Source organism: Heterodontus francisci, chromosome 4 (genome assembly GCF_036365525.1).
Source record: "Heterodontus francisci isolate sHetFra1 chromosome 4, sHetFra1.hap1, whole genome shotgun sequence".
Lineage (NCBI taxonomy): Eukaryota > Metazoa > Chordata > Chondrichthyes > Heterodontiformes > Heterodontidae > Heterodontus > Heterodontus francisci.
The window spans coordinates 27,262,540-27,270,809 of record NC_090374.1 but is presented as its reverse complement, the minus strand read 5'-3'; positions in this window follow the sequence as shown (position 1 = coordinate 27,270,809).

Below are 8,270 nucleotides of genomic sequence, written 5' to 3'. Positions count from 1 at the left end.
AACAATGTATTTTCGTTGTACTCTATGTATTAGTTCTTTAAATATTAGCCATTGCCTGTCTACCGGCTTACCTTTTAACATAGTTTCCCAATACAACATTAGCCAATTTGCCACTCATACCTTCATAGTTTCCTTTGGTTAGATTTAAGACCCTAGTTTCTGATTGAACCAGATCACTTTCAAACTTCATGTAAAATTCTATTGTGTAATAACAATATTATGGTCAATCTCTCCTAAAGGCTCCTTCACAGCAATGTTATAAATTAGCCCTTTTTCATTGCAGCATACTAACTCTAAAATAGCCCGTTCCCTAGTTGGTTCCTTAACATACTGCTCTAAAAAACCATCCCACATACATTCCAAGAAATCGTCCTCCACAACATTAGAACTAATAAAGTCTACCCAGTCTATATGTAGATTGAAATCCCCCATGATTAATGTATTACCCTTGTTACACGCACCTCTAATTTCCTGATTAAAACTGTGATTTACATTACCACTGCTTTTTGGTGGCCTATGAACAACTCGCAGCAATGTTTACTGCACCTGCTGCTCTGAGTTCCACCCAAACTGATTCTACATCTTGATCTTTAGAACTAAGGTCATCTCTCACTACATTACTAATGTCCTCTTTAATTAACAGAGCTACCCCATCACCTTCACATAAGGACAAGTATAAGGGATCATTGAACCAACAAGTTCTGTCCCAGAGGGGGCTTTGCTGACCCTTCATCAGAGTCATAGAATCATTTACGGCACAGAAGGAGGCCATTTGACCCACTGAGTCCATGCCGGCACTCCACGGAGCTATGCTGTCAGACCCACTCCCTGGCTCGATCCCTGTAGCCCTGAAAGTCTATTTCTCTCAGGTGGCCATCCAATTTCCTCTTGAAGTCATTGATCATCTCCACTTCCACCATCCTTGTGGGCAGGGAGTTCCAGGTTATTACCACCCACTACATAAAAGAGTGCTTCCTCATATTCCCCCTGCATCTTTTGCCCAAAACTTTCAATCTCAGTCCCCTAGTCCTTGTACCATTAGTTAATGGGAACAGTTTTTCCTTGCCTAATTTATCTAAGCCTGTCATAATCTTCTTCTATTAACACTCCTATTAAATCTTCCCTCAATCTCCTTTGTTCTCGGGAGAACAAACCCAACTTCTCCAACCTAACCTTGTAACTAAACACCTCCATCCCTGGAACCATTCTGGTAAATCTCCTCTGCATCCTCTCAAGGACCCTCACATCCTTCCTGAAGTATGGTGACCAGAACTGGACACAACACTCCATTCGGGGCCTAACCAGAGCTTTATAAAGGTTCAGCATAACCTCCCTGCTTTTGTACTCAATGTGTCTATTTATGAAGCCCAAGATCCCATATGTTTTACTAACCACTCTCTCAATATGTCCTACCATCTTCAAAGATCAATGCACATGCAGCCCGAGGTCCCTCTGTTCCTACACACTCTTTAGAAATGTGCCATTAAGTATATATTGCCTCTCCCTATTCCTTCTGCCAAAATGCATCACCTCACATTTGTCAGTATTAAATTCCATCTGCCACCTCTCTTCCCATTCTGCTAGCCTATCTATGTTCTGTTGCAGGTGGTTCATATCTGCACCTCCAAGTTTTGTGTGATCAGCCAGTCTTATGACTTGCTGTTTTCTGTCCATAAGCCAATTTTCTATCCAATTGGGCACTGACCCTCCTATTCCATGAGCTTCAATTTTCTTAACCAGCCTTTTATGTGGTACCTTATCAGATGATTTCTTGAAATCCATATAAACAACATCCACCATATTCCCTTCATCAACTATCTCAGTTACTTCATCAAAATATTCAATTAGGTTTTTCAAGCATGATCTGCCTTTTACAAATCCATGCTGGCTATCTTTAATCAACTCAACCCTCTCTCAGTGGCCGTTTTCCCTGATTATAATTTCAAAAACCTTACCCACAACTGATGTTAAACCAGGCCATTAGCACCTCTCTGTACCCATCAGAACTATTTGCCAAGTCCTTCTGTCAACACAGATGCTCACAAGGCCCTCACTTTTACACACTGTCCATCTATTTGATTTTACATCTGGTCACTGTCAACAGTTGCACAAAAATAAAAACATGAGACATTGTACATTGAACATCAAGACATTTAACTCTCCTTAAACACTTCTACAGTTAACAAATTATTACCAGCCAGTGCAATACCAAGTGCTAGTCCATGCATTTACACACTTGCTTAAGGTCACTTCTACAGGGTGCTCTCCCTGCTCCTGGAGTTGATGGGGAGGCAGGCTGCTGCCTTTCTTGCTCCAGTGCATTAGATGACCATGGTTAGTCTCCAGTGGGTGCCTGAGCCCTGCTGGTGCCCAGCACATTTAGGGCCACCTGCCTTCAGCTAAAGGAACACCTTCAGAGGAGTCTCCATTGCCTTCAGCCTGCCCCTCCTCTGCCCTTTTGGGCCCCACATGTACTACTCTTGTCGCCTGGAGTGGTTCAGCTTCTGGCAACGGGAAGATGCGTGCCTAGCTCATCTCACCGACCCATCATGGATGAGACAATGCTTTGGAACTCTGTGCACACCCACTGCATGCACTCGGTGCTATGCTGCATGATGGTTGCCACTCTCTCAATGGAAGATGCCAAAAATTCACATGCCAGACATAGGGAGCCACTCATGACCCCTCCATCATTTGCACATGGGACCTTACAGCCCCTGGAAACTCTGACAGATCTTCACACATTGGATGCTGCTGCTGAAGCACCTGCTTGGCATTTCTCCCACTCTATGATTACCATCAAGCCAGGAGACCAATCCTGGTTTAATGAATCTTCCCCTCCCTTCCACTGTCAGCATTCCGAAGCGATTGTTCCCTCCGCGACACCCTGGTCCACTCCTCCATTACCCCCACCACCTCGTCCCTGTCCCATGGCACCTTCCCCTGCAATCGCAGGAGGTGTAATTCCTGCCCATTTACCTCCTCTCTCCTCACTATCCCAGGCCCCAAACACTCCTTTCAGGTGAAGCAGCGATTTACTTGTACTTCTTTCAATGTAGTATACTGTATTCGCTGCTCACAATGTGGTCTCCTCTACATTGGGGAGACCAAACGCAGACTGGGTGATCACTTTGCGGAACACCTCCGCTCAGTCCGCAAGCAGGATGCTGAGCTTCCGGTTGCTTGCCATTTCAACACTCCCCCCTGATCTCTTGCTCACATCTCTGTCCTGGGATTGCTGCAGTGTTCTAGTGAACATCAACACAAGCTCAAAGAACAGCATCTCATTATCCGATTAGGCACACTACAGCCTGCCGGACTGAACATTGAGTTTAATCATTTCAGAGCATGACGGGCCCTTCATTTATGACGGGCCCCTCATTTTACTTTCATTTTTAGTTATTTTTTCTTTTTTCCATTTTTTACAATTTTGTTTATGTTTATTTTATTTCATCTCAGTTTGTTCAGTTGGCTTACCCACTGTTTTTTTTCATGTTTGTACTTGCTGCTGTTCAATCTTCAGTCCGTTAACACCTTATCTGTCTTTCAACACACCATTAACATATCGTTTGCCTTTGCTCCATGACCTTTTGGTCAGCTATGTGGCCTTGTCCAATCTACACCTTCTCCTTTGTTATCTCTTGCCCCAATCCCACTTTACTTGCTTATAACCTTTGACATTTCTAATATTTGCCAGTTCCGAAGAAGGGTCACTGACCTGAAACGTTAACTCTGCTTCTCTCTCCACAGATGCTGCCAGACCTTCTGAGTATTTCCAGCATTTCTTGTTTTTATTTCTGGTTTAACGAAGAGTGCAGGAGGGCATGCCCGGAGCAGCACCAGGCAAACCTCAAAATGCGGTGTCAACCTGGTGAAGTTACATTGGCATTAAGGGCCCACAGAGGTGCCACAGGTCACACATGGTCGAGGGAATGTTGGACGCAATCTTTGCTTTACTCACTCTCCATACCTTCTGCACCTGCTTCGCCCTCAGAAACAAGCTGCCCTGCTGTAACCCATCCAATCTCCGTGGTCTCTTCCATCGGTGATGAAAGGCACTCCACTTCTGGTTCATTGACACTCCCTAGCATTCTGAGCACGCCTCTCCTGCAAGCATAGACATGACACATCAGTGCTGGTCACTCTGAGACACTGCAAAAATGCAGCACCCACAGCATTGTGATGGCATGGTGAATCAGCCATTCAATCAGCTCAATGTGGCATTCACCCATGACTCAGCATGGGGTTCAGGTGCCACTTACATTTCCAGACAGCAGCAGGGCATTAAATCTCTTCCTGCACTAGATCCAGGTTCCTTCAATGACCCCTCAGCTGCTTACGCTGTCTGCCACCTCCAGCCATGCCTTCTTGGTGAGAGTTGCTGATCTCATCCACTCGCCTGCTGGAAGCAGGACCTTTCTCCTTTCCCTGACTGCTTGCAAAAGTGCTGCCAGGGCGGTGTTGCTGAATCATGGAGCGACTCTTCTTCCTTCTGATGCCTTTGCTCTGCTGCTTTCTTTGCTGTTGACCCCCTCCTCCTTGCCTCTATCTTCAGCCTACCTGACTGCTGCACGTGAACTTTAAAAATGGCAGCTGTGTGCGAGAAGCCAGCAGTAGGACCCACCCGCCATCGTTAATTGGCCGGTTCTCCCGCCTGCAGGTTCTTAATTGGCTGTTGCTGTTAAAAGGAGGCCATTGACCCCATAGACTAATTCCAGACCATTATTGGAAGTCAGAGCTACAACTATGATATCGAGAAAGTTTGTAATACAAGAAAAAAGCACAAAGGTAAGCTCTGATTTTTTTTTATTCTTTCATGGGATGTGGACATTGCTGGCCAGGCCAGCATTTATTGCCCATCCCTAATTGCCCTTGAGAAGGTGGTGGTGAGCTGCCTTCTTGAACCTCTGCAATCCATGTGGGGTAGGTACACCCACAGTGTTGTTAGGAAGGGAGTTCCAGGATTTTGACCCAGCGACAGAGAGGGAACGGCGATATAGTTCCAAGTCAGGATGGTGTGTGACTTGGAGGGGAACTTGCAGGTGATAGTGTTCCCAAGCATCTGCTGACCTTGTCCTTCTAGTTGGTAGAGGTCGCAGGTTTGGAAGGTGCTGTCTAAGGAGCCTTGGTGCATTGCTGCAGTGCATCTTGTAGATGGTACACACTGCTGCCACTGTGCGTCGGTGGTGGAGGGAGTTAATGTTTGTGTATGGAGTGTCAATCAAGTGGGCTGCATTGTCCTGGATGGTGTCGAGCTTCTTGAGTGATGTTGGAGCTGCACCCATCCAGGCAAGTGGACAGTATTCCATCACACTCCTGACATGTGCCTTGTAGATGGTGGACATGTTGGTGAGTCAGGAGGTGAGTTACTCGCCACAGGATTCCTTGCCTCTGACGTGCTTTTGTAGCCTCGGTATTTATATGGCTACTCCAGTTCAGTTTCTGGTCAATGGTAGCTCCCAGGATGTTGATAGTGGGGGATTCAGCGATGGTAATGCCATTGAATGTCAAGGGGAGATGGTTAGATTCTCTCTTGTTGGAGATGGTCATTGCCTGGCACTTGTGTGGCGCGAATGTTACTTGCCACTAATCAGCCCAAGCCTGGATATTGTCCAAGTCTTGCTGCATTTCTACACGGACTTCTTCAGTATCTGAGGAGTCGCACATGATGCTGAACATTGTGCAATCATCAGTGAACATTCCAACTTCTGACCTTATGATTGAAGGAAGGTCATTGATGAAGCAGCTGAAGATGGTTGGGCCTAGGACACTACCCTGAAGAACTCCTGCAGTGATGTCCTGGAGCTGAGATGATTGACCTCCAACAACCGTAACCATCTTCCTTTGTGCTTGGTATGACTCCAAGCAACGGAAAGTTTTCCCCCTGATTCCCATTGACTTTAGTTTTGCTCGGGCTCCTTGATGCCATACTCGGTCAAATGCTGTCTTAATGTCAAGGGCAGTCACTCTCACGTCACCTCTTGAGTTCAGCTCCTTTGTCCGTGTTTAGACTAAGGCTGTAAGCAGGTCAGGAACTGAGTGGCCTTGGCGGAACCCAAACTGAGCACCACTGAGCAGGTTATTGCTAAGCAAGTGCCACTTGATAGCATTGTCGATGACACCTTCCTTCACTTTATTGATGATTGAGAGAAGACTGATGGGGCGTTAATTGGTCAGGTTGGACTTGTCCTGCTTTTTGCATTCAGGATATACCTGGGCAATTTTCCACATTGCCGGGTAGACGCCAGTGTTGTAGCTGTACTGGAACAACTTGGCTAGGGGCGCGGCAAGTTCTGGAGCACAGGTCTTCAGTACTATTGCCGGTATGTTGTCAAGACCCATAGCCTTTGCAGTATTCAGTGCCTTCAGTTGTTTCTTGATGTCACACGGAGTGATGCTGGGGACTTCAAGAGGAGTCTGAGATGGATCATCAACTCAGCACTTCTGGCCGAAGATTGTTGCAAATGCTTCAGCCTTATCTTTCGCACTGATGTGCTGGGCTCCCCCATCATTGAGGATGGGGATATTTGTGGAGCCACCTCCTCCAGTTAGTTGTTTAATTGTCCACCACCATTCACGACTGGATGTGGCACGACTGCAGAGCTTAGATCTGATCCGTTGGTTATGGGATCGCTTAGCTCTGTCTATTGCATGCTGCTTACGCAGTTTGGCATGCAGATAGTTCTCTGTTGTAGCTTCACCAGGTTGATACCTCATTTTGAGGTATGCCTGGTGCTTCTCCTGGCATGCCCTCCTGCACTCTTCATTGAAGCAGGGTTGGTCTCCTGGCTTGATGGTAACGGTAGAGTGGAGGATATGCCAGGCCATGAGGTTACACATTGTGGTTGAGTACAATTCTGCTGCTGCTGATGGTCCACAGTGCCTCATGGATGCCCACTTTTGCATTGCTAGATCTGTTCAAAATCTATCCCATTTAGCACGGTGATAGTGCCACACAACACGACGGACGGTATCCTCAATGTGAAGGCTGGACTTCGTCTCCACAGGTCTGTGTGGTGGTCACTCCTACCAATACTGTCATGGACAGATGCATCTGCAGCAGGCAGATTGGTGAGGATGAGGTCAAAGTATGTTTTTCCCTCTTGTTGGTTCCCTCACCACCTGCCGCATACCCAGTCTAGCAGCTATGTCCTTTAGGACTCGGCCAGCTCAGTCAGTAGTGGTGCTACTGAGCCACTCTTGGTGATGGACATTGAAGTCCCCACCCAGAGTAAATTCTGCACCCTTGCCGCCCTCAGTACTTCCTCCAAGTGGTGTTCAACATGGAGGAGTACTGATTCATCAGCTGAGGGGAGCGGAGGTGCGATAGGTGGTAATCAGCAGGCAGTTTCCTTGCCCATGTTTGACCTGATGCCATGGGGTCTGCAGTCGATGTTGAGGACGCCCAAGGCAACTCCTCCCGACTCTATACTATTGTGCCACCACCTCTGCTGGGTCTGACCAGCCGGTGGGATCCGGATGGTGATGACGATAACATGGTTTCATGCAGCCAGATATGACTACAACTTGAAAATGGATCATTCAGTCAGTCTCTGCATCCTGTGAATAGGGAGATTTGGCAGGATTTATGCAACTAATTGCTATTCAGTCACCCCTACTGCAAGTGCCTATGTTTGGGTGGTGAGTGCGAATAAATAGCCTGTCGAGGGTCACACATAGAAAGTGGCCATTGTGGCAAGCTCCTGGAGAGTATTAGTGCCTGTGGAACCAGCAAGGAGTTATTAAAGAGGAGAGGGAGGGAGATGTAATAGGAAGGAAAAGAGAAACTTGAAAAATATCAATCCTGTAATTAGCTTTACCACATAAATCCTAACAGAAACTTCAAAATTTGAAAGTGATAAAACTTGGTGCTGCTTTATGCTAATTAATTTACCTCAACACAATTTTAGACTTTATCAAAAACTCTAATGGGTGTACTTCCTGGTGCATGTCCACAAACACCAGGTTTTTTAAAATTCTAGTTTTTAATTTGGCACAGTGGGATGCAAACTTGCAACCCTTGAGTTACTAACCCAATACCATTGCCACTAAAGAAAGAACTTGCATTTATATAGCACCTTTCAACAACCTTATTATCTCTAAGAATGCATTACAGCCAATGGAGTACTTTTGGACTGTAGACATCTTTGTAATGCAGAACAGTAGCCAATTTACACACAGCCAAGGCCTCACAAACAGCAATAATAACCAGATAATGTGTCTTTTAGTGATGAGTGTTGAGGGGTGAATATTGACAAGGACACCAAAAT